Source organism: Hyaena hyaena, unplaced genomic scaffold, assembly GCF_003009895.1.
Source record: "Hyaena hyaena isolate Hyena2069 unplaced genomic scaffold, ASM300989v1 scaffold_25, whole genome shotgun sequence".
Classification (NCBI taxonomy): Eukaryota; Metazoa; Chordata; class Mammalia; order Carnivora; family Hyaenidae; genus Hyaena; species Hyaena hyaena.
The window spans coordinates 1,450,003-1,465,958 of NW_024080657.1; the positions used below are offsets into that span (position 1 = coordinate 1,450,003).

General features: G+C 48.9%; 1 protein-coding gene across 5 annotated transcripts in view; it reads left to right on the forward strand.

The window, feature by feature from the left end:
- SRC (SRC proto-oncogene, non-receptor tyrosine kinase) overlaps window positions 1-15,956 on the forward strand; it is a 51,533-nt gene that overhangs the window by 11,570 nt on the left and 24,007 nt on the right. For 2 of the 5 annotated variants that reach the window (XM_039227147.1, XM_039227150.1), the window contains exon 2: window positions 5,755-5,825. The gene's annotated coding sequence lies outside the window, so the exon portion shown is untranslated. Of the gene's footprint in view, window positions 1-1,035; window positions 1,172-1,198; window positions 1,307-1,557; window positions 1,584-5,754; window positions 5,826-15,956 lie in introns of those variants that run through there. The other 3 variants (XM_039227148.1, XM_039227152.1, XM_039227151.1) reach the window with 3 other exon arrangements.

The window sequence follows — 15,956 nt, forward strand, 5'->3', positions numbered from 1 at the left end:
TCCACAGCCTGGGTTATACAGTGGGGCAGGGTCGGGGTTTGGTCTCTCAGGACTCAGGGGATCTATGGATTTGGGGGAATATGGACTTTGCCTCCCCCTACCAGTTCCAGTTCAAGATTCTGGGTGTACCTGAGATTTGTTTTCCGCCCTGAACTGTCTTGGGGAGATGGAGGCTGCTCAGTATGACCTCAGGGTCAGGGGTGGGGTCAGGAGCCTAGATTCTCACGTGCCATGTGACTTGGACCTCAGCTTCCTCTGTTGGGGGTCCTCCCTCACAGCAGCTTTGGGAGGACCGGAGAAAACAATGCATGTAAAATGCGGGGCATACAATACACATTCAGTAATCAGCAGGTATTTTTATTATTGCTGTTTCTGTGGGGGAGTAAGGGCACGTGTGTAAGTCTGGCCTCTGGCTACGTCCACACACAGAGCTGGGCTTTGGGGACAGGGCGGGAGTTGCCAAATGATGTCTTCTAGATAACTCAGCACCAGGGGATTGAAGGTCCCCGGGGTCCACGCCCAATGCCACTTGCCGCACGGGGGAAACTGGCCACGAAGCAACTTGGGACAGAGCAGGGTTTTACACCAGGTGGCGTGCCGCCTTGCCCGGCTCCTGCGTCGCCCACTTCCGGGCCTTCCTCTTCCCTCTAGGGCTTCTAGGCTGTGGACAGGTGTAGACAGACCCTAGCGGGAAGGGACCCTGCAGTCTACAGGGGAGGTGAGGACCTGCGGTCTGGAAAGGGCTCCCCTTCCTGCCCAGGAAGAAACCCAAGAGCTGCAGGGGCTGGACTAGTTCTGTCCCCATGGGGCTGGATCAGGGGGCTCCGTTCCATGGTCCGCGTTGCCCTCAGCGGGCTGGCCGCAGGTCCTGTCGCGGGCAACACGCCTGCCTCTCTCTGCTGGTGCCGGAACAAGCCTGTGTGCGGCGTCTGCCCCTCCCCGGCCACACTGGCGGAGCCGGTTTGAGCCCCGCCCGCCCCGAGCGTGTTTGCGCCATGGACACACGGGACCAGACATGTTGTGGCTGCTCTGGCCTGTGGATGGCCCCTGGCTCACTCTTCCCTCACTCCTCGCTCGCTCAGCAGACATCCCCTGCTCCCCGTTCTGTGCCTGGGCCCGTGCCGGGTGCGGCTTGGGGCCCGGAGTTGTCCCGGACTTGCACACGGCCTGTGTAAGTCAGGGGGGTCAGAAGCTCTGCGACAGGGACGTGCCCGGCAGTGGCAGGAGAGAGCGGCGGTCGGGGCATAGGCTGTGCGACTCGACAGGCCCAGGGCCGAGGCCTGTGCCTCTTCATAGGCGGCCCTGGGTAGGACCCATTCATCCTTCCCTTCCCCCCTCCTTGCACTGGGGTTTGTGAAGTCTCAAGGGAGGCAGGCAGAGCTTTGGGGAGGTGACGGCGTGTGCTAGGTCTGAAGGCTAGGGGGTGATTACAAGCTGGGGGGAGGGGGGCAGGGGGGAAGGAGAACGCGGCAGGCCTCCATCCTGGGAGCAGCAGGCAGGAGCTTTGAGGCATCTTGCTGACGGCCGGCCCCAGCCTCAGATGCCCCCGGCCTCGGAGGTCTGCCAGAGGCACCCCGTCACGGGTAAGTAGAGGGAGGCCTGGACTTCCTGAGCTCACACAGCCGGGGCAGGCCACCTGTGTGTGGGCCTTGAGACTGGAGGAGGGGGTGGAGCTCAGGGCGGACCGCGTGGCAGGGCCAGGCCACCAGGTGCTCCTGCCCACCAATGTCCCTGGAGGGAGTTCCTGCACGGGTGTGGGCGGGGGTGGGGGGGGCACTGCGTGTTCCCAGAGCAGAGAGGCAGGGCTGCTGGCGGGGGAGAGGGAGCGCTGTGTGCCCCTGAAGGCAGTGGGCAGAGGCTGCTGGCTGGCAGTTGTCCCCCCAAGGCCCTCAGCCAGCGGGGATGGGGCAGCTGGGAGCCCCAGGGGAGAGACGACCTTGGAGACTTGTGACCTCAGTAGCGTCGGGTGGGGGTGGGGTGGGGATGGAAGGTCAGGACCGGGAACGCCAGGGTCTCTGTTCGGGTACAGATGCTGAGCCCCGAGATGGGGTGTGATTTACACAGTGATTTTGATGGTGGTACTGGCTGGGTCCCCGAGACCTGCCTGTATGGAGCCCGGTGCCTCGGGAATCTTCTCTGCAGCCCCAGCGCCCACACCCTCATCCAGCCTCACCTTGCTGTGGGACGCGGGGCTGGGTGCCCCCACAGAGTCTCAGCCCTTGGTCTATGAATGGGGATATCTCACGAAGGCTCCCTGACACCAGGGCTGTGACCCCCTGGCCTGTGACCACCCTGCCCGCCTGCTGGCAAGGCTGCTTGGCCTGGACTCGGGGATAGAGAGGCCAGAGTAGGGTGGGTGAAAGCCCCCACGTGCACCGACCTCACCTGCCCCAGGATGCTCTGATGGGCAGGAGGACCCGGCAGCCCCTTCCAGTGAGCTCCCCCTCTGGCCTCGGTGGAGGGGGTGGTGGGGAGCCGGTGGAGGGGGTGGTGGGGAGCCGGAGTGGGAAACATGGAGCCACCCGCTGTGTGCTGGTCTTTTCCCCTATTTTGCTGTTGGGGGGACTGAGGCTGCATGACTTCACTGACCTTACACTACCTTTGGGCCTTTGCCCAAGCAGTCCCTTCTGCCTGGATTGTACTTCCCCTCCCTCTTTTCACACATTGCCCAGCCTTTGGAGCTCAGCTGAGATGTCCCCTCCTCTGGGAAGTCCACTGTGGTTTAGGCCCCCTCTAGCCCACTAGAGTTCAAGATCACTGTGGTCTGCCAGTGTCACTCTGCTCAGTAACCTTACCCTGCCCTGCCCCACACCCTCAGGGGCCTGAGAAAACCTTCATGGCCTCTCAGGTTTTCAGGACCTTCTGACCTAGATGGCTGGACAGATCCCTCTCAGGGCCTCCTTCAGACCTTCTCAGGCCTGGGCCAAAGACCAGCAGTGGCCCAGTGAAGCTGGGACCCACATAGTCCTCTCACTCAATAACCCCCTGCACATCTGACTTTCCTGCCTCAGAGCCTTTGCACATGCTGTGCCAGCCTCCTAGACCGCCCTTCCCATGCAGGCCTTCTTATCGGTCCAGTGGAGAGAGGATGCGCTTTGGTATCACTTGGACCTGGGTTGGCGTTTGGGCCTCCATGTCCTGGCTGGGCTGCTTCCCGGAGACTTTATGTTCTCACATGAGAAATGAGTGTGGTCATGGCTCACTTCAGACCTGCTGGGAGCGTTTGAAGGGTGCGTGAACCCTAGGCGGGAGGGTGTGAGGGGAAAGCGTGTGGCCATCAGCATGCCCCCTTCCTCCAGCCTGCACCAGAGCAGCTGACGGCACTCACTGAGTTCTGGAGAGGGAGCCCAGGTGGCCCCACCCTACCAAGAAGACCCACCCCCCATAGCTTCCTTCCTTGGGTCCTTCCCTGAGGGAGAAGCTCAGAGAGGGAGGGACTTGCCAGTCAGCTGCTAAGAGGTGAGAGTTTAGTCACATCATTTAATCTCTCTGAGCCTCAGTTTCCTTATCTGTACATGGGGTAATGACACATAGTAGGTCCTAAGGAAACACTAGCTGTTACTACTGTCATTGTGCATATTCCTCCACTCTGAAGCCAGGGTCCTTTCCATGTTCTGAAATCACTTGTAGAAAAACATCCCGGTTTGACAGGGAATTCCTCTGAGAGTGTGAAGGAAAAGTGGAATCAGGTGAAGAGCCCTGCCTGACGGTGGGGTGGTGCGGGGAGCTTCCATTCTAGTGGGGGGGGGGGCGGAGGGACGGGGCGTGTAGGGGAGGCAGAAGAGGGATTCAGCCCCCATCTATGAAATGGGAGCGTCGGACTGGCATCCCCCGCCATGCTCCCCCGCCTCAGCTTCCTCCTCTGGGGACAGGGCAGTGCCTGCAGCACTTGCCCTGAGGGGCTGTTGTGAGGAGGGAGGGGGCATCAGTTGGGGACCCAGCCTTGGAGGCTCAGAGGGTCACATGTTCACCCCGTAAGTGGTCCTTGGGCTGCGTGGCCTTACGTCAGCCCCTCTCCCTGTCCTGGCCTCCATTTCCCCTTATGGAAAATGGATTGGCCAGGGAGCCCTGCTTAGTCCCTGATGTGTGGATGACTTGCAGGGGTCCAGCTGGGACTGTGGCTGTGGAGAGAGGGGCTGACAGCAGCCCAGGGCCAGGGGAGCCAGGATCCCCAGCTGGCCCTCCTTTATCTTGGATGGTGGCCTGGGCCCTGGCTTGGCTTCTCTGAGCCTTCCTCTGTCCCCGCCTCTAAAAGAGGGGACTGATCGTCCCTGCAGAGCTGGGTCCTGGTGAGACCCAGAGAACTAAGCAATAATGAAGCAGTCGTGTTCATAATAGTGAGGGCCCCGCTTACAAAGCATGGCCTGTGTGCTCAGGGCCCTGATTGGTTAGCTCACTTGCCTTTGCGACCTCCTGGGGGGTGACATGGGCATCTCCATGGTACTGAGGGGGTCTTTGGTCAGTTTACCCAGAGTCCTCCCATGGGCTGCCGCAGGGCCCCCCAACCACGATGCTGTACCCCACCTGGGTTAGGCAGGTGTCTGCTTGGGACTTTTCTGGTCCCCTCCTTCCAGAGGCAGGACCATGGCTGCCAAAGGTGGGCTGTTTCCCTCCTGACCACATCCTCCCTCCTACCCCCTCCCCCCAACACATTCCTGACACAGCCTCCACCACCCATTCTTCCTGCCCCTGATTGGGCCTCTGTTATCAGGAGACATTCCTGGACTGGCTGAGAAGAGCTCCCACCTTGCCCTTCTGAGAGGGGCTGTGACTGCTGATCTAGGCCCTATGAGGCTGCAGAGCCTTGACAGTTCAGGTCTGCTTGCTGATGCTGTCTCTTATGAGCTCTGTGACCTTAGGCAAGCCCCTTGACCTCTCTGGGCCTCAGTTTTCTCATCTGCAAACCAGGGCTGACCACATAGGGCTGCAGTCGGTTCATCTGGACTCATGCATGTAGTGTACTTCTTAGCATGGTGCCTGACATACAGGGGTCAACCAGCTGTTGTTAGCGTCGGAGAATCAATTGTCCCTCCTTTTTTGTGGGGCCCCCAGTTTGGATGGATGGCATGTGTCTACCTTCTGCTGAGTGCACATCTGGAGGGCCCCGTAGCCTTTTTCTTCTTCAGGCCTGTGGGACGAGTGAGAAGGCAGAGCCGAGAGAGACTCTTTTCAGAAGTTGAGAATGTGCTGTGTGACCTTGGGCAGCCCCTGTCCCTCTCTGAGCCTCCTTTTCCTGGTCCGATCTCGCGAGCAGTTGGATGCGGGCGAGGCTCTGCCTGAGCCCCTTCTTGTCTCCATCACTGTACTCTATAATTCCTCCTTTGGTCTAGCTACTTGGCTTTAGTCTGTCTTTCATACTTCAGTGCCTGGCACATAGCAGGTGCTCAGCTAAGCTCTGGTGAAGAAGAAGCCAACCAACGCACAACGATTGTTGTGGGAGCCCTGTCCCTAGGCATCTCTGCTTATGGAACTCATCCTTGAAGCCCCTTCGCAGATGCTGCCTCTCCCAGCTTCTCCCAGTCAGAGGGGGTCGCTAGTGCTCGCTGCACACTTGGTCTGAGGCTCTCCGCTCAGAGATGTGGATGGAGACCTGTTGACAATCCACCTCATGTACATAGTAATATACTGATGAACGAAAGGACCATGCACTGACTAGGCACCAGGCACGGTGGGGAGCCTTGTGCATGGGTGGCCTTAGTGAATCCTCCACAACAACCTTGAAGGTAGATCTCATTATCATCTCTCCCTTTGCAGAGCACAGAAGCTCTGAGAAGTGAAGTGACTTTCCCAGCTATGAGAGAGCGCATGACAGGATTTGAAACCAGGTAAGACTGTGGGTTTTTTTTTTTTAATATTTTTTATTTATTTCTAGGAGAGAGAGAGAGAGAGACAGCGTGAGCAGGGGAGGGTCAGAGAGAGAGGGAGACACAGACTCTAAAACAGGCTCCAGGCTCTGAGCTGGCAGTCAGCACAGAGCCCGACGCGGGGCTCGAACCCACGAACCGCGAGATCGTGACCTAAGCGAAAGTCGGACGCTTAACCGACTAAGCCACCCAGGCGCCCCAAGACTGTGTTTTTTCTTAAAGAGAAAAGGGAAAACCATTAATCCACACACAGTAAAAAATAATTCGAACAGTACAAAGGAAGACAGGGAAAAGCCTCTCTTGCACCCAGGTCTCCTTGCCCAAGGCAGGCACTGGGAAGGGGTTCTGGGGGGTCCTTTCAGGGAGATGCAGACATATATAAGCGTGTATGTTAGAAAACAAACAAACAGACAAACAAACACAAAGGGTAGCATGTTCTACACCTGGTTTTTCTTGACGGTGTACCTTGAAGATCATTTGTGCTACCGCTTTCTCCTGGTTGAATATTCTAGTATTCACTGTGTGGATGGAGACCAGGCTTTGTTTAATTAGTGAAGAATATTTTGGTTGTTTCCAGTCTTTTGCTAATTATAGACAGTTCTGTGATGAATATGCATCACACACTTCTTATTCATATATGAGGGCTCATCTAGGGTTAATCCCAAACTGCAGGGTCAGAAGGCGTGTGTGGTTGTAATTTTGCTGGAGATTGCTGGAGTGTCCTTCCTGAAGGTTGTGATCACGCACCCTCGCGCCGCACCCTCTGGTCCCTCCTCATTCTCACCAATGTGGGTTGCTATAGAATTTCAGGGTCTTTGCCAATCTGACAATTGAACAGTGGTCTCTGCTGTAGTGTTTTGCTTTTTCTACTATCACAGCTTTATTGAGATATAATTCACAGACCAAACAATTCACCCATTTAAAACGTCTGATTTAATGGTTTTTAGTGTATTCACAGAGTTGTGTAATCATTACCACAATCAATTTTAGAACTTTTTTTTTCTTTTTTTCAAAGTTTATTTATTTTGGGGGCGCCTGGGTGGCTCAGTCGGTTAAACGTCCGGCGTCGGCTCAGGTCATGATCTCACGGTTCGTGGATTCGAGCCCCGCATCGGGCTCTGTGCTGACAGCCAGCTCAGAGCCTGGAGCCTGTTTTGGATTCTGTGACTCCATCTCTCTCTGCCCCTCCCCTGCTCACGCTGTCTCTTTCTCTCTCTCAGAAATAAATAAAACATTAAAAAAATTTTTTTTTTAATTTAAAGTTTACTTATTTTTGAGAGAGAGGGAGGGAGAGAGAGCATTAGCAGGGGAGGGGTAGAGAGAGAGAGAGGGAGAGAGAGAATCTCAAGCAGGTTCTACACTAGGACTTCAGAACCTGATGGGGGCCTGGAACTCATGAACTGTGAGATCATGATCTGAGCTGAAACCAAGAACTGGACCTTTAACTGACTGAGCCACCCAGGTGCCCCTGAACATTTTTATCACCCCAGAAAGAAACCGTGTGCCCATTAATCAGTCCCCACTCTCCTCAAACGTTTCTCCCCTACCCTAGGCAACAACAAATCTTTCTGTTTCTATAGATTTGCCTAGTCTAGTCTAGACCTTTTATTTAAACAGAATCATACAACATGTGGTCTTTCGTGTCTCGCTTCTTTAACTTACATCATGTTTTCAAGATTCCTCCATGTTATAACATGTTATCAGCACTTCATTCCTTTTTCTTGCCAAATAATACTCCACGGTCTGGATGTAGTACTACAGTTTCTTTGTCCATTCGTCAACTGATGGGCATATGGTGGTTTCCACTTTTTGGCTCTTATGAATAATGCTGTCATGGATATTCATGTACATGTTTTTATGTGAATGTTTTCTCTTGGGTATACACCTAGGAGTGGACCTTCTGGATCATATAGTAACTCTATGTTTAATCTTTTGGGGAAATGCCAGAGACACCATTGTACAGCCCCACGAGCAGTGTGTGAGGTTTCCAGTTTCTTCGCATCCTTGCCGAAAGCTTGCTGTTATCTGTCTTTTTAATTATAGCCTTCCTAATGGGTGTGAAGTGGTGGCTCATTATGGTTTTAATTTGCATCTCCTTAATGATTAATGATGCTGGACATCTTTTCACGCAGCTATGGGCCATTTGTAGGTCTTCTTTGGAGAAATGTCCATTCAAATCCTTTGCCCATTTTTTAATTGGCTTGTTTGTCTTTTTGTTGTTGAGTTGTAGATGTTCTTTATATATTCTAGGTACAGATCTTCTATCACATATATGGTTTGCAATTATTTTTTCCCATTCTGTGTATTCTTTTTATCTCCTTGATGGTGTCCTTTGGACACAAAGGCTTTTAATTTTGATGATGTCCATCATTTTTTCTTTTTTTTTTTTTGTTTTTGTTTTTTTCTTTTGTTGCTTGTGCCCTGGGTGCCATATCTAACAAACCAAGGTCATAAAATTTATACCTACTTTTTCTTATAAGAATTTTTTCAGTTTGATCTTGTATATTTAGGTTCATGATCCATTTTTTAAAAAATTTTTTTGTTTGCTTTTTAAATTTATTTTTGAGGCAGAGAGAGACAGAGCATAAGCAGGGGAGGGGCAGAGAGAGAGGGAGACACAGAATCTGAAGCAGGCTCCAGGCTCTGAGCTGGCTGTCAGCACAGAACCTGACGCGGAGCTCGAACCCACGAACTGTGAGATCATGACCTGAGCCGAAGTCGGACACTTAACTGACTGAACCACCCAGGCACCCCATCATGATCCATTTTTAATTCTTTTTTATTAAAAAAAAATTTTTAATGTTTATTTATTTTTAAGAGAGAGAGAGAGAGAGAGAGAGGGTGTGGGGGAGAGAGAAGGAGGCACAGAATCGGAAGTGGCTCCAGGCTCTGAACTGTCAGCACAGAGCTCAACATGGAGCTCAAACCCATGAAATCATGACCTGAAATGAAGTCTGGCACTTAACCAACTGAGCCACCCAGGCACCCCTGGTGATCCATTTTGAATTGATTTTTAGTGTAGGGTTTGAGGAAGGTATCCAGCTTCCTTTTTTTACATGTGCCTATCCAGTTTTTCCTACACCATTTGCTGAAAAGTCTGTTTTATCTCCATTGTGTGGTGTTGGCATGCTTGTCAAAACTCATTTGACTGTAAATGTGAGGGTTTATTCTGTCCCTCAATTCAGTCCCATTGATGTATATGTCTATCCTCATGCCAGTAGCATGGTGTCTTTTTTTAAAAAATTATTTTTAAGTGATCTCTGCCTCCGATGTGGGGCTCGAAGTCCACACCCTGAGGTCAAGAGTCCCATGCTGTACCGACCAAGCCAGCCAGGTGCCCCATGGTGTCTTGAGTACTGGAGCTTTTCCACAAGTTCTGACATTGAGACGAGAGAGCCCTCAAGCTTTGTTGTTCTTTTTCAAAATCGTTTTGGCTATTCTGGGTCTCTTGACTCTCCATGTGAACTTTCAGATCAGTTTGTCAATTTTCACGAAGAAGATAGCTGGGATTTTGATAGGGATTATGTTGAGTCTGTGGATCAGTTTGGGGAATATTACCAGCTTAGCCATGTTTAGTCTTCTAATCCATGAACATGGGATGTCTTTCCACTTATTTAGATTTTCTTTAATTTCTTTCAACAATTTTTGAAGTTTTTTAGAGTATAAATTTTGCACTTCTTTGACTACTCTTATTCATAAGTATGGTTTTGATATTGTAAAATGTTTTCTTAATTTTATTTTTGGACTATTCATTAGTAGTATATGGAAATATAATTTATTTTTTTATAAATCGATATTGTACCTGCAACCTTGATGAACTTGTTTATTAATTCCGATAAGTTTTTAGTGGAATCCTTAGGGATTTCCGTATACAAGATCATATCATCTGCAAACAGGGAGAGCTTTACTTTTTCCTTTCCAGTCTGGATGCCTTTTAGTTCATCTTCTTCTCAATTGCCCTGGCTGGAACTTCCAGTACAATGTTAAGGAGAAGTTGTGAGAGTGGACATTCTTATTTCTGACCTTTTCATAGGTCAGTACTCAACACCACTAAATATGATGTTGGATATGAATTTTTCATAGGTGCCCTTTATCAGATTCCCTTCCATGGAATTTGTTGAGTGTTTTTATCATGATTTTGTCAAATGCCTTTTCTGCATCTATTGAGGTTATTGTGTGCTTTTTGTCCTTTATTCTATTGGTATGGGGTATTACATTAGTTGATTTTCAGTAAATTAATCCAACTTCATATTCTTGGAGTGAATCTCTCACTTGGTCAGGATATATAATTCTTCTTATATGTTGTTGAATCCAGTTTGCTAGTATTTTATTAAAGATTTTTACATCTTACATTCATTCATTTCTCCTTTTTTGTTTTTTAATGATGTCTTTGTCTGGTTTCAGTATTAGGGTAATACTGGCTTCATAGAGTGAGTTGGGTGGTGTACCTAGTGAAGACTGGGTATTAATTCTTTAAATGTTTGCTAGAATTCACCGGTGAAGCCATCTGGATCTGGGTCTGTATTTGTGAGAAGTGTTAAAATTACTAATTTAATCTCTTTTTCCTTGTTTTAGTTTTATTCCACTTTTCTATTTCTTAGTTTTTGTTTTTTTAAAGGAGTTTGTCCATTTCATCTAAGTTATGTTATTTGTCGGAATAGCACTATTCATAACTTTCCCCTATAACCTTGCTTATTTCTAAGGTTTGTATTATTGTCCTCTCTTTCATTCCTGTTTTTAGCAATTTGAGTCTTCTCTCTGATTTTCTTGTTCAATCTAGCTAAAGGTTTGGCAATTTTGTCAATCTTTTCAAAGAACAAACTTTTGGTTTTGTTGATTTTCTCTGTTGTTTTTATTTTCGATGCCATTAATTTCTGCCCTAATCTTTATTTCCTTTCTTTTACTTGCATAAGGGTTTGTTTGCTTTTCTTTTTTATTGTGTTAAGGTGGAAGGTTAGGTTATTGGTTTGATATCTTTCCTATTTTTTTTTTTTAATTTGGGAGAGAGAAAGTGCACAAGCAGGAGAGAGGGACAGAGAGAGAGAGGGAGAGAGGGAGAGAAGAAGAGAGGGAGAGAGAGAGGGAGAGAGAGAGGGAGAGAGAGAGAGAGAGAGAGAGAGAGAGAATCTTAAGCAGGCTCCATGCTGATGCAGGCTTGATCCCATGACCTTGGGATCATGACCTGAGCCAAAGTCAAGAATTGGATGCTCAACTGACTGAGCCACCCAGGCATCCCTTTCCTCTTATTTATTATTTATTCTTTCTTTCTTTCTTTCTTTCTTTCTTTCTTTCTTTCTTTCTTTCTTTCTTTCTTTCTTTCTTTTTTAATATAGGTATTTACACTTAAAAATCTCTCTTCAAGTTCTGCTTTATTGCACCCCATACATTTTGATATGCTGTGTCTTCATCTTAATTCACCTCAAAGTTATTTTCTATTGTTTTGATGATTTCTTTGACTCACTGGTTACTGAGGAATGGATTAATTTTTACATATTTGTAATTTCTGTTACTGATTTCTTAATTCATTCCATTGTGAATGGAAACATAGTTTGTATTATTTCACTCCTTCTGCCCTTGTTTATGGCTTAGAATATGGTCCATCCCAGAGAATGTTCTGTTCACTTGAGAAGAATGTGTATTTCTTCTCTGTGGTGGGGGAGCGTGTGTAGTTTTTATTTACATTAATCTTTTTAAAAAATGTTTATTTGTTTATTTTGAGAGAGAGAGAGAGAGAAATTTGGAGTGTGAGCAGGGGAGGAGCAGAGAGAGGGAGACAGAGAATCCCAGGCAGGCTCCGCACTGTCAGTGCGGAGCCTGACACGGGGCTCAAACCCACAAACCATGAGATCATGACCAGAGCTGAAATCAAGAGTCGGATGCCCCCAGGCACCCCTAATTTGCATTTCTCTTATTAATGAGGCTGAGCATCTTGTCATATGTTGAAGAGCTATTTGGCTTGCTGTAAACTATCTGTGGTTACTTTTCATATTTTGTGGGAGCGCATTATATATTAAGAGGAAAACCCTTGTCTGTCATATGAGTTACAAATATTTTTCTTAGTTTGTTATTTTCCTTTTGAATTTATGATATTTATTGAGCCATGCAGACATTTTAGATTTCTATGTAGATAGATTTATCATTTTTTTAATGTTTATTTATTTTTGAGAGAGCGAGCACACGCAAGCGGGGGAGGGTCAGAGAGAGAGGGAGACACCGAATCCAAAACAGGCTCCAGGTTCTGACCTGTCAGCACAGAGCCCAACATAGGGCTCTAACCCACAAACTGTGAGGTCCTGACCTGAGCCAAGGGCAGACCCTTAACCTACTGAGCCACCCAGGTGCCCTGATAGATTTATCATTTTAAAAATGACTTTTAGGTTTGGGTTGCCTGAGTGGTTCAGTCAGTTGAGTGGCCGACTCTTGATCTCGGCTCAGGTCATGGTCTCATGGTTTATGAGTTCAAGCCCCGGTTGGACTTATCAGTGGTGCAGAGCCTGCTTGGAATTCTCTCTCCCTCTCTCTCTCTCCCTCTGCCTGTACCCCACTTGTGCTCTCTCTCTCTCTCTCTCAAAATAAATAAATAGACATAAAAAATGATTTTTAGGTTTTGTGCCATGTTAAGAAGTGTTTTTCTCATTCTGAGATCAGAAAATTTATTCTCTGCTCCCCGTTTTAGAGATTTATGGTTTTATTTTTATGTGGTTTAAGTCTGATTGATCTGGAATTTATAGGCATATGGAATAGGTTTGGAATCTAACTTTAGTATGTTTCCTGATGCCAGGTCATTGATCTCAGTTCTATCTTAAAAATAATCTACCTTTTTTTACACTGGCGTGAAATGCCACTTTTGTTATGTGTTAAATCCCTGTATGTTTTTGGACCTTCTATTTTGTTCCATTGATTTATTTGTTTTTGTGCTGATATCACACAGTTTTAATTATTCTGACTTTATAGTAATTTTCACTATTTGGTTGGGCTATTTCCCTCTCATTATTCTTCTTTTTAGGAATTTTCTGGCTACTCATACACATTTACTTCTACTTATAACTTTAAACTTGACATGTCTGGATTAAAAGAAAATCCTGTTGGGATTTTTATTGGGATCACATTCAAGTTTTAGATTAATTTAGGAAGAATTGATATTTTCATAATGCTAAGCTTTCTTTGATTTTCTTTTCTTTTTTTTTTTTTAATTTTAGAGAGACAGAGTGCAAATGGTAGGGGGCAAAGAGAGAGAGAGAGAGGAGAGAAAGAGAGAGAGAGAGAGAGAGAGAGAGAGAGAGGCTCCACACCCAGCATGGAGTCCAATGCAGGGCTTGGTTTGTGAGATCAAGACCTGAGCTGAGATCAAGAGTTGGATGCTCAACAAATTGAGCCACCCAGGCACTCTTTCATTTTCTTTTCTTTTTCTTTTTTAAGTTTATTTATATATTTTGAGAGAGAAAGAGACAGAGAGAACAAGTGAGCATGTGAAGAGGGGAGGGGCAGAGAGAGGGAGAAAGAGAGAATCCCAAGCAGGCTCCCTGCTGACAGCATAGAGCCGGTTGTGGGGCTCAATCTCATGAACTGTGAGATCATGACCTCCTGAGCCGAGATGAAGAGCTGGATGCCTAACTAACCAAGCCACCCAGGGACCCTGATTTTATTTTCTGATTGCTGTTGGTATATAGATAGATTGTGGATTCGGAGATTAGCTTTTAATTTGCTTCCACTTAATTTGCTTTGTGCTGAATAGTTGCAGACTCTGTTGCATTTCCCAGATCTACACTGATAACATCTGCAAGTGATGATACTCGTCTTCTCTTTTCTAATTCCCTTTTATTACTTCCATTTCTTGTTCTTAGCTCATTCGATTGGCAAGGATCTCAGAGCAAGGTTAAGTCGTGGACACGCTTGTCTTTTCTGGACTCTTTCCCTGTGAAGTGGCTTTTCTAGGCCTGGGCTCCTAATGAACTCCGCCAGGCCATCCCTCTAGGGCCATACACAGAGCTTGGCAATAGTAGGAATCTGGGAAGTCTTTGCCTCATTGTAGCAGTGATTACAAAAGAGAGCCAGGGTATAAGAAAGGTTTTCCAGAGCAGTGATGATGGTAGCTGATATTTGTTGAGCACTTCCTATCTACTAGGCACTATGTAAGTAGTACCTCATGTTTCCTCACAACAAGGCCAGTTATGTGGGAACAATGAGGCAGATTCCCATTTTTATAACGGGTAGACTGAGGCCCCCTTGAGGCGGCGTGACCAGGAAGCGGCGAGGCGGCATCTGATCCTAGTGCTCTGGCTCCAGGCTTCTATTTTTGTGATGCTTCTGCTTTCCTGGAGGGACCAGAGTTATGATGATATCAGAGGCGGACCTCCAACCCCTGTGGTGCCTCTGTGTCATGGGGGGCGGAGATGGCAGAGTGGCGAGGGCGCCTGGGGCTGTGGGCGCTGCCTGCACAGAGGGCGGTACACCAGACGTGCACCTGGAGGCCACTCGCCCAGACCTGCGAGCGCCCCATCCCTGGTGCCCTCACTTGCTGTGTGGCCTCGGGCAAGGCTTGGCTTCCCTGAACCTCGGTTCTGTCTGTCAGGCAGGCCCAGTTATAGTCCCTACGTCACTGTGCTGTCAGGACAACAGACTATCCATGGCCTGTGAAGTTCTCAGCTCTGTGTGTGGCATTCAAGGCCTGGCCACCTAACTCCCACCTCCTCTTGCGTCGTTCCTCTTAGCCCTTGTCATGATAATAACGACAGCAAAAGACATGGGGTGCTGTTGGCCAAGTACTTATTCTGTGCCTGGCACATGGGCTCTCTTTAATTCTCAGATTTTAGGCTTATTATCATCCCCATTTTAAAGAAACTGAGAGGCAACACGATTTGCCCAAGAAGATTTAGCTTGTAAGTACTGGAGGCAGGATTTGAACCCAGGCCTGACTGTGTTCCTTACTCTCACCTCCTAGGCCCCTGGATTCCTTTTGCCCTTAGAGTACGTGGAGGTGACGCTCTTCAGAGTAGGGAATGAAGGGGTGGGTCTGCTGCAGCCAGATGCCAGGATTCCCCAGATTCTTCTGGATGTTGTAAGGGTCTGTGTGCCTGGGGAGGGGTGAGGAGGGAGAGTGTGGTGCCCTCCAGCAGGGGGGCCATGGGAGAGGGCAACTGTGCAGGGCCTGGCGGGCCCAGAAGTGGGGATTAGGCTTCATCCAGAGGGGAGTGATGGGAAGCTCTTACATGGGTTTTTTGTTTTGTTTTGTTTTTTTAGGTTTCATTAAAAAACCATCCTTGACAAAGTAATTTCTAAGTGTCAAGTGATACAGCACATACATACAGTAAAACAGGGATTTTCCTTCCCCATCCCATACCTTTTGGATGAAACGCTGTGAAGAATTTGGAATCCTTCCAGAACTTTCTCTACAGCTCTATAGCACGTGCTCTCATAGGCGCACTTACACACGCACACGCTGGTTTCCTTTAGAGAAGTCACCATACACACGGGTGCTGTGTGCACATGGGGAGCACTGGCTCGTTGAGTCTTCCCTAAGCCCACGAGTGAGGCAGCATTCTCGTCCTCTTTTTCCAGCTGAGGAGACTGAGACCCTGAGGGGCCCAGAGGCCCCTGTGCACTGGCAGCTCCTCTCTTCACAGCGCATCTTCTCGGGCCACACCGAGCTCTCGTTCTGTCCGATTCGCGGCGCGGCCGTCCCCTCCAGGAACAGACCATCATTTATGCAGCCCCTCTCTCACGGGCACCTAGTCATTTCCAGGTTTCCACGGAGCGTGCTCAGCAGAGGAGGCTCCCGCTGTCGGTGCGGTTTCCAGGGATGCCTCTGGCTGCGGGGAGGAGGGTGCACGGAGGGCCACGCTCCTGCATCCGGGCCCAGGCAGGCTCCCGGCTGAGGGGACGGAGACAGAGTTGGGGGAGGGACACATTTGAGGATGACCTGGGGAGGTGGGAGAGCCAGCGCTGACACAGTGACTCGTGACACAGGGCCGGGGCTGCAACCTGGGGGAGATGCCAGGTTGGCCCGGGGCCCCTGGGGCATGAAGAGCCGAGGCAGTGAGGGGCGTGCGTCGCAGGCCTGCTTCCTGGTACCTCCCGTGCACAGGTACCTCC